Source organism: Anser cygnoides, chromosome 9 (genome assembly GCF_040182565.1).
Source record: "Anser cygnoides isolate HZ-2024a breed goose chromosome 9, Taihu_goose_T2T_genome, whole genome shotgun sequence".
Classification (NCBI taxonomy): Eukaryota; Metazoa; Chordata; class Aves; order Anseriformes; family Anatidae; genus Anser; species Anser cygnoides.
This window is the reverse complement of record NC_089881.1, coordinates 7,085,396-7,100,147: the sequence shown is the minus strand read 5'-3', so window position 1 is coordinate 7,100,147 and position 14,752 is coordinate 7,085,396. Positions and strand designations below refer to the sequence as shown.

Sequence of the window (14,752 nt, the reverse complement as noted above, 5' to 3'; positions counted from 1 at the left end):
CTATGTTCCTTTTGAAATATCAGGAAATTACAATGCTCAAAATTCCAAATACTGAAATGTTACATATTGCAGTTAAAGCGAAAATAGTATTAAGACACTACCCTCTACATTCATATGAATACAAGAAAAATCACTGTCAGATATCATCTAAAAGGTAATACTTTTGCATGAAGAAATGCCAGTATAAGTTTTTTTGTATCATGCTTCTACCCAAAGAAAAAGCATGAATCTCATCTACTTTTTTTGTGGTTACAGTAGAAGATATGCACTACCTGTCACTGACTTGACATTCTATAGATGTAGAAAGCTGATAGCAAGCACTTCATCTTTACAAGTTGGCCTACATCTTCAAAAACAGAAGCATCATCACTACCTTTCTTAGGATGTTTTCACATGCAAATCAGTGAAAACAGCGCTACCATTTGTGTGACAAGAGAAATGAAGAAACTAATTTCTAAATGCACAACTGATGCTGTTCGAATAACTTCTACAAGCTATAAAATATTGTTTTACAATCTGAAGGAACGCTACTCTCATAAGAAACAGTTTTCAGTTCAACTATGATTTCATAGTTGAACCATTTCTGAGTTCAACACAGAAAGTATAGAAAGAAATTGTTGTAAAGATACAGTATTATTTTTTTTTTTTTTTTTTAAGAAATATGGTAAAACGTAGGCAAAAAATGCTGACCAGTGAAGCTAGGGAGAGAGTGTAAGACTACAAGGACCATGTGAGGCAGAGCAAAGAAGCAAGATCTAGATTTTTCAGCATGCCTTGTAAATTAATCTTTATATTAAATAACCTGCTGGATTATCTAAAGAAGTCCTGTAGAAAAAGAGCTACAAAAAAGCCACAAGTTGGGAAGTGCTCCATTTAAAAATAAATAAAAATTTTTAAAGGGAGAAACATACTTGATAAAGCTAAGGATATTATGCTTTAAACTGTATGAAATAAAGCTCTATTGAGAATTTTTGTAACAGTGCATCACAGGTTACCCAGCGTGTCTGCTGTGAGCCAGTGTTACCATGGAGTGCTTATTACTGATACTATAAGAACAGAACACACAGGAAGCGTTTCTGGCAGATGTTCCTCTAATTGGTTTATAGCCTGAGATTATTTGTTGTGGTTATTATTGCTAATGCAAATGTTAGGCAATAACAAACATACTATATTTTAAGGGATACTGAGTGCATACTTATAGCAAAAGAAACTGACACCCCTCTGCTGATTTTCATTAGAAAGTCAGAAAGCATCAATATTATGGACCCCAAAACTACGGGATCATCAAAACAGTCAGCAAAATTTATGCAACTGAGTGTTACATCCCCCACTCTGGAAACAGACACAGAGATTGATGAAAGATCAAGGAACAAATCAGTTACAGTGCACATCAGTGCTTGATACCTTAGTTCTTCCAGGACTGTTCCCCATTTATGGCCATCCTTCGTATCCAGTCTATCATTCATCCAATGCTCTTCTCTTTATTTTCATTTCCATTCTATCTGCAGAAGACCCGTGGCTATAAGCAGCTGACCTCCACTTCCCATTCCCTAAGCTCCCACAGCCATCGTGGCCACAGGGTGGATTCTTCTCAGTAAGTACTGTAACTCAGAGTGTTTTTGTCCTTTAAGGCAAATGTATTACAGAAAATTAGATCTAGCTTTCACTATATGTAGTATTAGAGGACAGTCCTACTACATTCTGAGTAAGCTCACCCTTCTTTCTTTGTGTCATTGCTCAAACTCATCAACAGAACAGCACAGAGGAAAGAAAATTCTTCTCCAGAAGCCTAGCCTACCTTTTTAGTACAGATGTTCCCTTTTTTACTTATATGATACTGGCTTAAAGGCAAAATACCACACGCAGTCATTTCTTATTGTGAATTATTGTTTAAAAGCTATTCTTCAACAGTAGATTACCTATACCTAGAATGAACACAATCAGACCATGACGTGGGTTAATTGAAAGGATATTTCCTAATGCACTGATGTCTGCTGTGGTAGAGCATTTTCCTTGTCAGCACTGCTGAATGGATGGCGCTGGCGAAGTGGAATACATAGTAAATACTTAAGAGTGAGAAAGCAGACAAGTGATCGCAGGCAGGAGCTGGCAGCAGGACACTATCTGAATAGCTGATCAGGAAGGGAGCACGAGGGTGAAATAACCCCCTCAGTGTGTGCAGCAGTTACAGTAACATTCTTTAGCTTTTGAGGTTTCCTTGATGAAAACTTTTTACTGGTGCAAATTTCCAGGCCACGAACGACTGAAGGTTCTCCCTTAAATGATATACAAGCAACACACATTTTTAGTGTCCTTGGAAGGTTGTACCCTCACAGCATTTTTCAGATAACAGATAATCTGATTTACACTACAGTGGAAGCAAGTCTAAAGTTTATTATCAGACTCCCACTGAGAGGCATTGAATACTGTCCCTTTTATAGAGGTGTGGCACATTACTCATACTTTCTATATCTAAGTCACTGTTCTTTGGAACTTCTGTGCAAATGATTGAGGAATTTGCTCAACTACAGCGAGCTGACGTGAGCTCAGAAGCACATTAAATTAATTCACTATTTGTTTTCTGCCGCACATCCCAATGAATATTTTCTTTTAGTCTTCAGTAGATTTGGCCATCCTGAAGAATAGCATGATGCTGCAACATCTTTGTTCAAGTTTGTTCTTAGATATTAGACTTGGTATTTTGCTCAAGTATCCATAACGTACTAGCAACTAAAACAAGAACATGAAATATTTTACAATAAAAAAGCATGAAAATTAGTCAGCAACACGTTGGATGCTGCATTGCTCAGGTCTCAGCAACTGAATGCATGGGCCTAGTTGTGGCAAAGGTTTGTCTAATATTACACTAAGCCTCAAACTGACATTAAGGAATAGTGAAAACCCAGCTGCATCTTGACTTCCAGCCTTTTCAGAGATTTATTCTCTTGTCTCAGTACTGTGTTCACAATTCCTCTCTGAGAGACAGATGTGATAAATACTGGAAAGGAAGAATTTCGGTATTTGCAATGGAAGGCAACAGGGCAAAAACTGCTAGGAAAGAGGGGCCAAAAACAGGTGGCTAAACTATTTTCTTTGCTTTATTTCTTGGAGGTTCTGTCCTGTGGAGATATTTTATTGCATGAAAACTTTGTGGTAGTTTCCTTTTCACTGGACCGTATCTTTATGATTTGAAAAGTGCCTGGAATCTTGCAGCACTTATGATTTTAATGAGTGCTTAAGCTATTTAACACCACCACAAATGTATTTATTTACCGTGTTAATTTTAGGAGGTGCATCCTGTCACATGTATCTGGGGTTCTACAAACTCAAAGAGTAGACATGACAGCTCCTTTCAAAGAGATATTGACATTCTACAGAAAGCAAACATGCCCCCACCCACACAATAGTGTCTCATCTTAGTTCTGTGCAACTGATCTGTGCTTTAGTAGTTCAGCAGGCAGTCTAAATCTAGAGTCTGAATTTGAGAGCCCAGCTTGTACCCAAGGACATGATCATGTTCGATACTGCAATTCAAAGAGTAGCTTCTAAATAGAGGAATGCAGCTGACCTAGAAGTGGAACACATCCATCCTGGCTGACCCATGGAATAATACTTCAATGCAACGATACCTCAGTAAACAAGCCTATTGGTTCAAGGCATGGCATTTGGTTTAGTATTCCTATAGGGTGAGGGACTAAAAGATTTAAATTCCTGCAAATCAGTATATTCCTACAAAGATTTACCACACATAGTGTAAAGGGATTGTTGTCCTGTATTATAGCAGGATCATGTAATACAGAAACATCCCAGTGCCTGAATACAACTCTGCTGTCTCTCGTGATAGTGTGATCTGTAGACTACATGTCCTGATAAACAGTATAGGGTATTTCTACTTGTGGTGCTACTACAGCACACAGGTAAGGAGCCTGAATTGTCCTTTGTGATCCTTTGAACCGTTTGCTGTAATCTTTATGGGCTACTAAGATGATGAAGGGCCTAGAGGGGAAGACGTATGAGGAGTGGCTAAGGTCACTTGGTTTGTTCAGCCTGGAAAAGAGGAGGTTAAGGGGAGACCTCATCACAGCCTACATCTTTCTCATGAGGGGGGGTAGGTGCTGATCTCCTCTCCCTGGTGACCAGCAATAGGACCCAAGGGAACAGAATCAGGCTGGGACAGGGGAGATTCAGGTTGGATATCAGGAAAAGGTTCTTCACTGAGAGGGTGGTCTTGCACTGGAGCAGGCTCCCCAGGGACGTAGTCATAGCACCAAGCCTGTCAGAGTCAAAAATGCATTTGGACTATGTTCTCAGTCATACGGTCTGAATTTTTGGGTAGACTTGTGTGGAGCCAGGAGTTGGACTTGATAATCCTTGTGGGTCCCTTCCAACTCAGTATATTCTATGATTCTGTGAAATGGGAATGCTTAGCTTCATTCTCACTGTATACTGAGAATATTTTTTTCTACTTCATTGCTATAGTTTTCAAGTGCCTCAAGAATAACCCTGTGCGAGTTTTTCCTCTTATAATTCATATGATTGTTTTCAACCAGCCTGCCTTGTGCTTGTTTTCAGTAGTGAGTGGAATAGATATGATATTGTGGATTTATCCAATTTATCAGCGAGGTGCCAGACTGATAAAATATCTATATGGTAATTTTGGTTTCCCTACACATTTAATTTTTCCTTGCCAGACCAAGTTGCATGCTGAAGTGAGTAAGAAATAAAAATAAGAGGCTGATTAGCTTTGTTATGACCTTCATCAAAAATTTCAGTTCACAAACAATGACCTGGGTGATTCATCAATGTCTGGTTTGCAATATTAGTATTGATCTCTCTGCAATCATTCATAAAATTAATCTGGAGTTACAGTAATGTAAACTAATTATTAATGGGCAGAATAAGTTTTCTTACTGATGAACAAGAGAATTTATTGATGTTTATAATATTTCACTAGAATGATGATTTGGCAATTAATTTATTGATAGTGGTAAAAAGCTGCATAATGTGTTTATTGGAATATGGCTGCTCCCCACCTTCAGATTCTACTTCTGTTACATATTGTCTGTTGATGGGATGTGTGAAAAGTAACAGTCACTACCTATCAAAGGATGAGTGAATTCTATGGGCTAAGTCTCAGAGTGTTTTAGATCTATCTCTGCAGCTGCCTACTTGAATTTGCTTACATATTTGCTTCATTGGCACTTGGAAATGATTTGGAAATCTCTCAGAGAGCTCACCCTTCATACGCTGACTTCTTCCAGTCTCCTAAATGGCAATAATACTACCATCAGAGAAGGATAACCAACTGCATCATGCAGCGTTCACCAATTTAGGACATGCTGACAATGCGCTCTGCAAGAACCTCTCACATTACTTCAGGATATGGAAAATCAAAAAGCAACAGTTAAGCCTGACAAGGGGAGAGAGTACACTGCATCTATCTGCAGCACATTACCTTCTCAGTACTGTTACAGATACGCCAGCAAAATTCAAGGTTACAACTCTAATAAGAAAGCATAATAGGAGAAATGTACTATGATTCATTTCTTACTTCATTTGAATATTTACTGCTGGCATTAGTTGACTTAGCTATCACTCAGCAATTCTGAGAAATTGTAATTGGCATTTTGTTAAAGAGTTTTAATCTGGAACAGATTTGTAAGGAAGTAGCAAAGCAGGAGTTGCTTTCTTTTGTTAAAAAAAGTAATTTTAGTTGACTAGTTTATAACTTCATTCTACTCTTACTCTTTGAGAGATTTGGGAAATGTTTGACTAGCATATTTTTCTCTGAATTCGGAAAATATTGTTTACCAGAGACAAAAAAAGCTTTTGCAATAGCTGTACACACCATAAAATACAGTCCACATATGCACACTCTAAAATAAGTTCTTGAAGGAAACATAATAAGCAAATGCTGCCTCTTTTTAGAAGATAAATATTCAGGACACAAAATTTGTTACAACTGGAAACATAATTCTGATTTTTGGAGGTAATGACAACATGATAATATTGGTGATGGCATACTGAGACATCTAAAAGCCAGTTAATTACTACAAGTTTTACCACTTAAATGCTATAATGAAGTCTCACTTTTTGACAATTCTGGAATTCATTCATGTGAAATTTCATTTGGTTTTAAGAGTTCTCTGTAACCCTTATTTTTGTACTTGGCTTAATTAGCTAAGCTTGTGGGATGGACTGGACAAGACAGTGCTAGCTTCAGGGTTTAAAAATTGAACCTGGAATCCCCAGACTAAGCAGAATATCAAGCAGATCATCCCAGAACGTGAACACTGGTTTTCAGAGTCTTTCAGAAATGACTTGGGCACATTCAATTTCAATTCTAAAATAAGCAAAAACTCAAGAAAGCAATATTAAAACCAAAACAATCATGTCTGATGCCTACCAAATATCAAGAGAAAATCTTGGAACAGATCTTTAAACTTGAAGAAGTTGTGTTTGTTTTGTTGTGGTTTTTTTTTTTCCATTATTATTACTAAAATGTGATACATTTGAGTAAGTGTGGATATGCTTAAAGATTATTTCAAAACTTTTTGGACTTTAGCAAGCATGAACTCCGAGACTTGCCTGTAAGTCAGATTCAAACTTATCAAAACATGACCCCACAGCTCTCATTTGTAATTAAACTGAATAACAATTGACATTAGAAACTCCAAGAATTTTTTAAAAGGTGACAAGTTTAGGCAGCTTAAATTGGGCAGGAAATAGGAGAAATACTCAAACACTTTGACCCTCTGCATTCATTTCTGGAAGAAGGAGATAATTGAGTGCAATTCCTCAGAAATATAAAAGCCTCCATAATCCAATTAATACACAGAAGCCATGCTGCATAGTTCAGCGAAACATTAACTGGACAGAAATAAAGTTTCTGTTTTTCAAATACTTCCATTAAACCCACACTCTTTTAATTGATGGGGATAAATGTCTTTCATGTCCAAGAAAACAGGAACCCTCTGCAAGGAAAAATACTATTTAAAAAAAAAAGTAAAAAGATTCAGTTCCCCCATATTGCATCCTCACATACTGGCACACTCAAATTTCACTGCCAGTACTCCTTCATCAATTAGTCTATGCCCATATCAGTTCAGATCACTGCAGAAGGCCTGTAGAGTTAAGTAGTTGGCCTTGAGAACGCAGTGTCCAGATAATGGGTGTTTTAGAGATTTTACTTTTTAATATTTCTAACCTGAGTCCATGGACTGAATGCTCATTAACAGTTGGGGCTCATTAGGGGAGCTCTTTGAGCACAACTTCTAGCTCAGTTTACCTGAGAGCAAACCAGCTGCCCTGCTCTGAAACAAAAGCAAGGGAGATAATTGGGGCATTCTCTTCAGCAGCATGAATCCTGATCCAAATTAAACCGAGATTCACATATACCACACAGCCCTAATATAAGCAAAGGCAAGCATCACCAAAAGTGAGGATGCTGAATTTTAAACCTGAATACCTAGCCAAAAGGGTGACCAGAGGAATGAACAATAAGCACTTTTGAATTTACAGTTCTTATTCCAAACAGCTGCAGCCCTTCACCTTCTTCTCCTTGCCCTTTCTCAAATATGCACACCTGAAACATCCTTCACTAAATGTTTATACCTGACTTTTAATTTCTCTCTATACACATACATATATACACACACATGTATATGTACAAAATCTGTAATATCACTAGAGTCTGAGTTTGAAAATGCTGGGTCCAGTTTGCTGCTGCTCTTATGACCAATAATGAACACCTTCACTTCAGAGAATATTCCTGAAAAAATACAATTATTTTTTTTAATCACTAAGCTGTGAGTTCACACTGATAGTGATTTTTTCTTCCTGATTTCATAACTGTACCTTATCAGATGCGTTTCTAAGCCAGACAAAAACCCATGGATGGTTTCCAATGAGTATTTGTAACACATCCAAACAAATTTTTGCATCTGCCTTTCAGTTTTGGCAATGTCACTGACCACATGCAAGCCATTCCTGCACACTTCCAGAGCTCCAAGTTTTAGTAACAAATCCAATACCATGAGCAAATGTATTCACCTTCAAGGAGTGTAAATAAGGACTGAACATCAATACAGTTATTCAGTGTGTCCTCACCCATACAGTTACCCACTCATAGGCTATCCTTGTCCTACCCTGGCACCGCATTTTTGGCAGAGGGGAACAATTTAATGCTTGGGGAGGGCATCATGCCTGGAAAGGGGCCAGCTGAACAGAGCATCAAAGAGACAAATTCTTCTTTCCAGAATGGAAAGGTGTAAAAAATAAAATAAAAAAAGCAAGTGTGGCTTGGACCTGTGTTACCCTAACTACAGGATTCTCTCCTGCATGGGGAAGCTTTCCTTCAAAGGAGATCAAACAAGTTTTGTTGAGGAGCAATTTGGGTATAGTGACTCCATTATCCGTAATAAATACTCTAGCAATCTTCATAGCACATGCAGAAAAAAGTCCCTGTCTCAGCTCACCAGACAGCCAGACTAGCATCCTAGACTCCTTATGGAAATTCTTCTAGTTTAATTCCCATAGAAAGCGTGTGGTCAAGATCACAGAACAAAGAGGAAAAAAAATCCATATTGTTTTTAGTGTAAGCCAACATACTTAGAACTGTAAGCAGTTCGGGCCATCTGTCTTCTCTATTTTCCTGGTGAATACTTTTGACACCAAACAAAAATCATTTGTGAAAAAGAAGCACTTCACATACTTGTTGCCAAATTTTCTTATAATCACTATTATTTCTACATGTTTTAGGAGGTCTTAGTACTGTTTGGGGATGTGCTAATCCCAAAGAATACTGCCATTTCATTACTGCCTGATGTTGAATTCAGACATCCTTACATGGTGCAGCTATTGTGACTTTTTTCTCCCCCATCTGCAATCGAAGGAATCTATTGCTAAGTACGCTAACAAATTCTGGGAGTCTAAGATACAATGAAATGTAATCACACACTGAGGAACTCTGTTATTTTATCAGACCTTAATACAATCTAAAATTTAATAGGGAAACAAAAATGTTACCCCACACTTGCCTGACTCTTTTCCAAATACTTCCCACAGTTCTGACTTAAATATCCAAATCTTACTACTACAAGGAATTGCAGTAGCCATGTACAACCTCTCTAACAAAAAAATAATCAAAGTAACACATACATGCATCTCCTTGTGTTCTGTTAAGTGCTCTGCAAATACTACACTAAATTCCTCTCTTATTTGCAAAGTTTAACTAAAATCATTAGCAGTATTTGCTCAACTAAGCCCAGTTTCAAGAGCCGGTCATTGAATGAGTTATTGAATGAGTGTGCCTTGTAAAAGCAGAGATAATGCCAGTGCCTTGTCCATAAACACAGAAGATGTCAATAACAGCACTGGGGGCAAAGACTTTAAAGTTCCTTGCTTTCCCTCATGTGCTGAACTTTGTTTTCTCAAAAGAAAAATTAAATCCATTGCTGGGGAATCATCTATTGGTGATTCGTAGGCACCATCTGCAAAGACTTTTAAAGGGGGAGAAAATACATCAAAAAATAAAATAAAGATCTTTTATGAGGTTAACATGGCAATTTCCACTGTCTAAATGAACCTCCATTTAATTATCTATGCTTCTATTAACATGACACATGCAGGTTATTACCAAACCAGAGCAATCTTATAGATAAATATAAGTTCACATAGAAACCCAGTCATTTCCACTACCTCTTAATTTCCTGTGTTTTTTCCAACCAGCAGAGCTGACTTTACCAACCAGCTACCAAGAATCAGACACAATTGACTTAACTTTCATAGCTGGAAGAAGTAGAACAGGCCTGTAAATAATTAGAAAAAAGTACCTTGGCCTCCTAGGCACCCATGTGCACACGTGTGTGCATGCACATGCACAGCACTACTGTTCAGGAGCTTACCATCTACATTCCTAACAGAGTGCTGGCTGGGTCTACATTATTTACCATTATTATTCAATACTGCTGATATACAGAAACATAAGGAGAAGAGATAAAAAACTAATAAAAAGAAAGCTAAGGGGAGATAAAAAGCTTTTTTAGCCGTGCTGAAGATTTTTTGCTCTCTTTGCAAGCTACTTTAAATTAAGATGCTGAGATATGAATAATATTTGCAGCAGAAGAAATGACAGTTACTCCATACATATCACAAATTATGTAAGATGTGACACAGACATCTGAGGTTGTTTCTTTGTTCTTTTTTTTGTGCTAGGTAACTACTGCAGGGTGAGATAGTAGGGACGACCTGTATGAAGCACTTTCAGGCACTATAGCATTGTCTATACATATAATAAAAAAAATCACAACCTTCTCTTCCATTACAAACACCAGGGTAAGCGTGAATGATTGTGCTCACCTCCTTTTAGATGCTATGACCTTTCAGAGGTATAAACATGAAATTGGATGGCAATTTGCATTAGAGAGCAAGGAGTAAAGATGATGCCTCCTACTGCAGTTTTTTGATCATATCAAGAAAGATGAAATATGTATATCAACAGTGAAAAGGCCCAAAAGAGATGGGCCATAATGATGGTATCTGGCCCAGTAGTTAAATTAAGGCTCCCAGATACCATTCAAAGACTATCTATGAAAAAGGGTTATGCTCAAGTTTGATGAGATTGAATTTGCGTGAACTATTTTTAGGACATTACTATTTCAAGTAACTGACCTGTCTTAAAATACTGTAATACTGCCAGAAGCTTAAAAGTAAAACTAAAAATATTCCTTCTAGATTTCTTATAATTATCTTGAATTATTACTAGCATAAAAGAAAGCGCTTAACAAAGATTAAGGAAAAAATAAAGAAAAAATTTAAACTTTACCAATTCTCATCTGAAATGCAAAAAAAGTCATTTAAATTAGATTAGTTATGGATATTTGTTTTTCTTTTGAGATTTCAGACACACTATTTGGAGTACCTTAGAGAACCTTGAACCCAACACAGTTTTCTCAAAATTATAAACTGGCAGAATTTCATTTGTACTCCATCTCTTTGCTTTCTGTGACAATAAATAAAGATTATTCAAAAAGCAAAATTTCAGAAAACATGCAGAATAGCATCCAGGCTCCAAAGAGAATTTTGAAAATTGTTTTGCTCTCATTTAAAATAAAAATTCAATACTTTTCCATGTTCTGTACAAAAGGTTAACAGGCTGTCTCAGAGTCAGAGGCCTGAAAGCTTTAGAGGCTGTTAGACCAAGCCAGGCTGTGGAAGAGAAGTTCCAGGCAGCACGTTTAGCTATATGGAAGTCTCCACCAGAACTTTTCAGCCCCGTTTTTCTTAATGAAAGCAGACTCGTACAAACCACATCATCTGTTCATCTGCCACATACTTACGCATTCTTAGTTTAATGACCAAATCACAAACTTTGAAAGATATCTCAAAGACAGAAAGAATTCTTTTTGTGGGCAGGGTCGGGTAGGTGGAATTCTATGAAATCCTCCAGATGGATAAAAGGAAGAAATGTGAAATGTAAGATCAACTGTTCAATTTGTTCTTCTTGCTGGCCTGTCAGCACATGCATAACTCTAACAGAGTACAGCTGTCTTCTGCCCATAAAACAATGTGGGTCACAAGAAGGAGCGGAAAGTATCGAACAAAATTTAGGGCATGTGCTGGAGAACATTGTGGGGGAGTGTGAAGGACACGGTGCGGACAACAGGAGTTTAGTCTACCCTCAAGGACTTTCTTATTGGGTTCTAGTATCAATCAAAAAAGCACAGGGTATTTTCCAAATATCAAACCAAACTACTTTCTTAGGTGAAATATTCTTTTAAAGGATAAATTAAGTGGTAATGCACATGCAAATTGCAGTAAGAGTGGGGATCAAAATAGCGCTTCTAAGACATAGTACAATGAGGTCCTTTGAGATAGGAGAACGTGGAGCTCCTTACTGGAACAGCGCTTGAAGGAGTATATCTGTATAGCCTAAAAGGATAACAATACTGCCACAGTCAACTTCACTCTTTCCAACTTTTAAATTTGCCTTTATTTTCTCAGCTTAGTTTTGCTAGAAGCTAGTCTTGTAATAAAGAGAGAGACCGCTGAAAAGAGATTACTAGTGATACTGAATACACAAAACACAAAACAGAGGTCAACTGGAAGTGAATAGGGGGGGGTCTATCAGGACAGGAAAGAGAGCTGTGTTGAGACATTTTATTATTTCACAGTGGAAGTTATTTTCATGAAGTATTCATAGGTTATATGATTTTTCACACAAATTTGTTATTTTCCTTAAATAGCAGCTTTTATTACCATAGTGCCAGTGCAACAATAACCAACATCATGCCAAATCTGCCCTGTGTAACTAGAAAAAAGGCAATGAAAAAGTATCAAAGAGTAGTAACTATAGTCTTTTGTTTAAACTACTGTTTACTAGTTTGCAGGAAAGTACATAATAATCATAAATCATAAAGTGCTATGAATACTAATGCCTAAGATAGCAGAAAAGAGAGACTCCACTCCTCACTCTCTTTCCTGTTACTGTAGAATGGCTGTGGCAAATTAGAATACCCCTGTTCCATGGCACCTTGGAAAAAAAAAGTCATTCCATCTTTCTTTTCCACTCCCTGCAATGCTGGCAGGCACCACAACATCTGTTAATCAAATAGGCTAGGCTCTGTGTTAGAGAACTTTCTTCTCTATGTTCATAAAGCGAGAACTAAATGAACATGCAAAATAAGGGATAGAAAAAAAAGTCTGATCAAATAGTTTTTAGCAGAATGTGTGATTAGACTAACTGATCACTGACCTTTACAACCGGAAGTGGCAACAAGCTTTTATATAGACAAAATGTTTAAGAGAGTTAATTCATGTTAAAAAAATAAAATTGGAAAGGATGTCTGAATACACAGTATGAGGTTTCAGACAGCCTCCAATTGGGGCTAGGAGTCAAGAGTCATATTATGCAGTAACAGGCAAACCCACACTTTTATCTGCCTCAGCAGATAATCACTCACTTGACAGAACAGGATTTTCCCTTTCATTTCCTTCACAGTTGGTAATGTATCAAATGATGGATGCAATAGAAGAGAAGGGGGGATTTTCAGAAGTTTAGATTTAGGAGCATAAATCACAAAAGCAAAGAGATTTAGGAGCAGACTGTCTAGCATTCTTGAAAAACTCTTTCCTTGTTTTATCTTTCATGGAGCAACGTCCCTCACTTCGCTTCTATTATTGTTCTATCCTCAAGCACAATACTCTATGAAGCTTAAATAGTTTTTACGAAGCCATATTGTCAGGAGTCAGGACAAGAATCCGCAGTTACACTTGTCACTAACAAACACCAATAGTGTTTTCCAAAACTTCCAGCATATCCAAATGGCAGCAGATAGGGACATCAACAGCAATTAACTGAGTAAATTCAGGGAGTGGTTTCTCATTTCAAGCTACATTCTTAGATCCTCAGTCAATGCAACAGTCTCTCTTGCTTTCAAAATCTCATTGTTATTCCATATGCTCAATGTACTATTTCATAGCTCTGCAAATCCTGGGTATTTCATGATAGAGATAGCCCTCTGAGTTGTGCCATTGTATAAATACATATTGTATTGTGCCTCTATCCATAAATACCCAAGAATCTTTCACTTCTACCATCCCGTCATCAGATAATTCTGCCATCTACAATGCCAATATGCATGCAGAGAATTGAGAGATTAAAATAAGAAAAAGTTAAAAATCTATCTTCTTGAGGATCAAAGGATGCAGGATTTCAAACTGTCTGCCGATTGACAGGATATCTGATACTTTTCTTCTTACTCGTGCTGACAGTTAAAAGGCTACATTCTCTTAAGCACATTATGCACTTACAGAAAAGTCTACTGAGAGTTGATTGCAGGCAGGTGCACATGTAACTGAGGACAACTTGTCCTCTTAACTCTTAACACCTTTTTCCAGCACTTCAAAAAAAATCACTTTCTTTCTGTGTAGTTTATAAATCTCAGGATTGTGGTGACTACTTAATCTCTCCTCAGAATTTTTTCCTAAATCTTGAGTGTTTTTTGAGATAAATACACTTCTGATTAGATTGTCATGCATTTAGTTGGAAAACTTGATATAGAAAGAAGATTAAGCAAAATTCCTACTGGATCTACACGTTAAGGGGGAATAAGAGTGTTTCCATTCTTCAGATGTTAACAGAGGCTTTGCCTGTCTTTTGTTTACAGTAAGCATTACATTTAACTCTGAAATCACTTTTTCAATATTATATTTGTTTACCTCACATGCAAGGGAGGCAGACCAGCAATTTCCAAGATCTGGAACCATCATATGTACCAGGGCATTACTGCAAGAACAGGAGTTGAAACAGAAACCAAAGGTCAAGAGAGGGAACTAGTCCCAGGATAAAAGACAGAAAGTAAAAAACAAGATGAAAGCAACAACACTAGCATCTAAATATCAATTAAGTGAGAAGCAGTAACTGTTAACTGTGTTAGATGGAGCTAATCCTCTTAGCAACTCAGAGTGACCATGTTTACCAGGGACTTGCTGGAAGGGTTTGCTTGTATGGCATTGAGAGAGCCAGATACCTCCTGGTGGTGCACAACAGAACAAGAAGCAATAATGGACAGAAGTGGGAAATTCCAATGACAAAATTTCATTTAGACACAAGGATTTTTATTATTATTTGCTATGAGAGTGGCAAATATTGGAGCAGGCTGCTCAGAAAGGCTATGGGATTTCATAACGTCATCCCTGCGGGCTTCAAGACTAAACTGGACAAGTACTTGAACAACCTGATCTCATTAGA

General features: G+C 37.3%; 1 protein-coding gene across 10 annotated transcripts in view; it reads right to left on the bottom strand.

Annotated features, from left to right (window-relative positions):
* Nucleotides 1–14,752, bottom strand: part of SPSB4 (splA/ryanodine receptor domain and SOCS box containing 4) — a 341,175-nt gene that overhangs the window by 123,702 nt on the left and 202,721 nt on the right. For 3 of the 10 annotated variants that reach the window (XM_067002451.1, XM_067002449.1, XM_067002454.1), the window contains one exon: nt 14,221–14,287. The exons of the other annotated variants lie outside the window; for them this stretch is intronic. The gene's annotated coding sequence lies outside the window, so the exon portion shown is untranslated. The remainder of the gene's footprint in view (nt 1–14,220; nt 14,288–14,752) is intronic. 10 annotated transcript variants of the gene reach the window in all.